Raw genomic sequence first — 5,157 nt, forward strand, 5'->3', positions numbered from 1 at the left:
GGGGGGGGATTGACGTACAATCATAGATCTGCATTGTGCATCTAAGAAATACATTTGTAGCAGCAAATATAAAAACAAAAACAAAAAAAGATGTTTCATTTTTTCATGTGAAGACCTGAAACATTATTTCATTTTTTATGTTTTCATTTTTGGTGTTCATTTGCACTGATATCTCAAAAATAAAGTACTAAAATGCATGACCTAGTATGATTGTGTTCCTCTTTTTCTAGTTTGCCATTTAGTTGTGTTTTAGTTTTTTTTCTATGCACAAACTGGTGATGTGGACAATTATATAAGATATTATAAGATGTTATCTATATTTCTCTACACTATTATAAACAATCCATGCGTTTAAGTGGTCACTTTTACAGTTAAATCAGGAGAGACTTATTTTTTAAGAGCAACCATACAATAATACATGTATTTAACAGGGATTTTCCTGGCTCAGAATGGGCCCCGGGGGAGAGGAGGAGGGGGGTTACACACGGCAGTAAGCATGATTGGGCCGCGGACAGTAGACAAAAGAGTCTGTTTCATTATTTGACACAGATCTATACGTTGTCTATATGTTCCTGTTATTTCTGACCATTTAATAAGCAAATTGATATTAGGCCTGAGAAAATTAAACCCCAGTTAATAAAACTGGTTCAGAAAAATAACGTTCGTATTTTTCAAAAATCACCGGGAGAGTCCGTCACAGCTGGACCATAAAACTGAGATCAGAGCTCCCATTCAATTTTACGTTCTGCTTGTTCAATGGTTGTTTGGGAAATTGCTCTCAAACACATTTAGAGAGGATTTGAATTGCTATTCTCAACTCTCACCACTTTGGTGCTGGTGAGTTTCTTTTGGGGCTGGCTTAAAACCTTTTGAGTGGGTGGTGCGTCAAACATTCCTCTATGCAGGAAAAACTCAGATTGACATGGTGCACAATAATGTTTAGAAATGTGAAGAGTCGTTGCCGATAAGATCCCACTTTAGGGGAGTAGCGATGTTGGCCTCCCTGATGGAGGCTAGACACTGGTGTGGTGGTGAAGGGATGAAGAGACTTTGCTGAACATCTGGATGGGTGAGATGTGCAGAATTTCTGATGAGCTCAGTGGAAGAAACCCCAACACAAAGTAAAGAAACCGCTATTCTGGCACCGTACATCTAATATCTGTCTTGGAAATCACAATTTGAATTTGTTCAGCAAGTTACTCTGGTATCGAGTAATGCTGCCCATTAACTATTCCTTGTAGCCAAGCCGCACCAATCACATCGGTGTATCTGATATAGGCGGACCAGAGGCAAGCTGCACCAATCACATCGGTGTATCTGATATAGGCGGACCAGAGGCAAGCTGCACCAATCACATCGGTGTATCTGATATAGGCGGACCAGAGGCAAGCTGCACCAATCACATCGGTGTATCTGATATAGGCGGACCAGAGGCAAGCTGCACCAATCACATCGGTGTATCTGATATAGGCGGACCAGAGGCAAGCTGCACCAATACATCGGTGTATCTGTATAAGCGGACAGAGGCAAGCTGCACCAATCACATCGGTGTATCGATATAGTAGGCGAGGCAAGCTGCACCAATCACATGGTGTATCTGATACAGGCGGGCCAGAGGCACTGCACCAATCCACGGTGTATCTGATATCAGGCGGGGCCGGATGCGAGCTGCACCAATCACATTGGTGTATCTGATACAGGCGGGCCAGAGGCGAGCTGCACCAATCACATCGGTGTATCTGATACAGCCGGGCCAGAGGCGAGCTGCACCAATCACATCGGTGTATCTGATATAGGTGGGGCCAGAAACGAGCTAAACAGTTGAAGACATCTACCAGTTAGCTCCGCAGGTAGCTAAGCGTAAGGGGCTCTGGATATGTCACCCCGTGTGATGTTGTGATTGGTTGTAGTGTTATCCAATTGCGTGCAGTGAGACGTTCAAATGCACACTTGGTGCCACCCCTGGAGATAGGGGACTTTCATTACTGAATGCCAGACCCTTAATCCTTTCGGGTGTGGGTCTGGATTTCCAGGCTACCTAATACAGTGGGGCTCGAATGTTTGGGCACCCCAGGTAAAAAAATTTATTAATGTGCTTAAAGAAGCCAAGAAAAGATCTCCAAAAGGCATCCAATGACAGATTAGCACTGTGCAGCATTACAAGGCACAGCAGGGCGTAGCTGGGCACCGCAGAGTGTAGCAGATGAACATGGCATCGCAGAACGTGTAGCGTTCTTTCCCTTCTTTTCAATCATTTATACTTTCAAAATAACAGAAAAACAACAACAAAAAAATGGCGTCTGCAAAAGTTTGGGCACCCTGCAGAGTTTATAGCATGCACTGCCCCCTTTGGAACGCTGAGACCTGACAGTGTCATGGATTGTTCTCAATCATTGTCTGGAAAGAACCAGGTGATGTCAATCTTAAGGTTTCAAATGCCCAGACTCATCTGACATTGCCCCAACAATCAGCTCCATGGCTTCTTCTAAGCAGTTGTCTAGAAAACTGAAACTGAAAATAATTGACGCTTACAAAGCAGGAGAAGGCTATAAGAAGATAGCAAAGTGTTTTCAGATGCCAGTATCCTCTGTTCGGAATGTAATCAAGAAATGGCAGTCATCAGGATCAGTGGAAGTTAAAGCAAGATCTGGAAGACCAAGAAAAATATCAGACAAACAGCTCGCAGGAGTGTGAGAAAAGCAAGTCAAAACCCATGTTTTACTGCACGATCTGCTGTAAAATGAAGTTAAAGAGAGGATGGCTTCTACTAGTGGATAATGATCCTAAACACACCTCATAATCCACGGTGGATTACGTCAAAAGGCGTAAACTGAAGGTTTTGCCATGGCCTTCACAATCTCCTGACCTCAACATAATTGAAGATCTATGGATAGACCTTAAAAGAGCAGTGCGTGAGAAGAAATCTCAAAGAACTGGAAGACTTTTGGAAGGAAGAATGGCTGAAGATATGTCAAACAAGAATAGAAAGACTCTTGGCTGGCTACAAGAAGCGTTTCCAAGCTGTGATACTTGCCAAAGGGGGGGGGTTACAAGGTATTAACTCTGCAGGGTGCCCAAACTTTTGCAGACGCCTTTTTTTTTTCTGTTGTTTTGAAAGCTTAAATGATGAGGATAAAATCTTATTTTTTTTGACATATTATATGAATGTCTAATCTGTTATTTGATGCCTTTTGGAGATATTTCCATCTTTTCTTGGCTTCCTTATGCACATTAACACAAATTTTTACCTGGTGTGCCCAAACTTTCGAGCCCCACTGTATATGTCCTGCCTCACAATAAAGAATAGTATTATTTGAAAAGGACATCAAAGCCAAATGGCACTTTGTGAAATCAAAGACTCTTAAAGCAGAGTGAGAGGATGTCCTGTATTTGCGTTAAAACCTGTGCTTCTGAGTTGGCTGCTGTTGACTACAGTGCTGAGTCTTAACAAAGACAGGAAAGACACTGAAAGGAGGGAGCACACAAGGAGGTCACCAGATGTACACTGAATGCCCCACGGATGTGCCTTACAAAATGGAACATCTTTTATTTACAACCCCAAATAAGACCTCATCGCGCAGTCAATACAAAACCTTAATTCTTGGTGCGGTGGAGAAATTTGTCCAATTTTATGATCATTCCCTTGGCATGAGAAAATCAGCCCGTAGCGTGAGACTTCCTAAAAGGTGAAGATGAGTTCAAGCTAAACTCCCCCGCGTGCACTGCGTGTTTGAATCTGGAGTCCAGTGAGTGAACAGACGGCTTTTTGTCTGCAGTGCACTTTTAAAGTCGCAGCTCCTCAGCCCTGACTTCCCCTTTTATTTAATAGTCCCCATGACTGACTGCACTCTCTTTAAACTCCAAGTAACCTTTCCCCTCGGTGAACTTCTCCATTTTCAAGATTGTTATCAAGGCTGAACCACCAGTAACCTCCTTGATTTTATGTGATAGCTGAAGCGGCGGCAAACATAAAGCCGCAAGTTGAAGCTGAGGTCAAGGTGTAAAAAGTTGACAATCAGCAGTTTGTCTGTAGCTCCTCTATTTGATTTCCTGAACTCAGCATGAGTCCCAAAGGATGTGAATGCTGCACACCAGGTTACCAATGACTCAACTACAGAGGCCAAGGACTCGGAAGTCCCACGACAGGCTTCTTTCATAGTTGAGGCCTCCAAACATTATTTCCTGGCGTTACAGATGCTCCTTCTCTGACAAACAACTCACGGATGGATACATGGGGAACACATGCGCTGTTACAAACACCAACTACTCTTGTGCATAGATTGGAGTGGTAATGAGATACTGGCTTGGATAGGTGCTTTGTTTATTCACATGGAGGCCACACAGAGCTAACACTTGTCACTAGTTGTCATGGTGATTGGTGTGATAAATATGCTCACAGATGTTCAGTCACCCTCTCCTCATTCAAGTGTTTGAACTTTGAGCACATGGTTTGACCTACCATGTTATGTAAACACACACACACATACACACACACACACAAACAAGATATTCTGTTACAAGTAAAAGTCCTGCATTTAAAAGGTTACTTAAGTAAAAGTATGTAAGTATCATCAGGACCATGTACTTCAAGTAATAAAAGTAAAAGTACTCAATGTAGAAAAAAAGTGTTAAGGATCCGAACAGTTTTGTTTAATTGGCCCATTATCTCAGCTGGACTTGTAGGCTGTTATATTGTTGACTACTTTCATTTACAATAAAACTATCAGATTTTATAAACTACATGTGTTCTGTGCTAAAATCTTCATGTGTAAAGAACTAGCAACTGAAGCTGTGGATAGATGAATGTAGTGTAATGTTTGCAGAGTAAAAAGCACAATACTTCTCTCTGAAATGTAGCCAAGTAGAAGAAGAAAGTGGCATGAAAAGACTCAAGTAAAGTATAAGTAGCTCAACATTTGTACTTAAGTACAGTACTTGAGTAAATGTACTACTGCAGTGGATGCAAGAGAGCAGCGCCTCAAGTCAGACAACAATAAAGCGGTTAGAGCAAGCACCTGGGGAAACTCCCGCCCTGAGAAAAGGAGGTCATATTGGTTTATTTTGTCAACCTTCTACTGGTTCCCCCAGTGGGGCCTTTGCTTTTGAAGATGTACCTCTTTGTGAAGTCTGTTCCTTAACCCCCCCCTGGGGTCGCAA

Source organism: Etheostoma spectabile, chromosome 13, assembly GCF_008692095.1.
Source record: "Etheostoma spectabile isolate EspeVRDwgs_2016 chromosome 13, UIUC_Espe_1.0, whole genome shotgun sequence".
NCBI classification, from domain to species: Eukaryota; Metazoa; Chordata; class Actinopteri; order Perciformes; family Percidae; genus Etheostoma; species Etheostoma spectabile.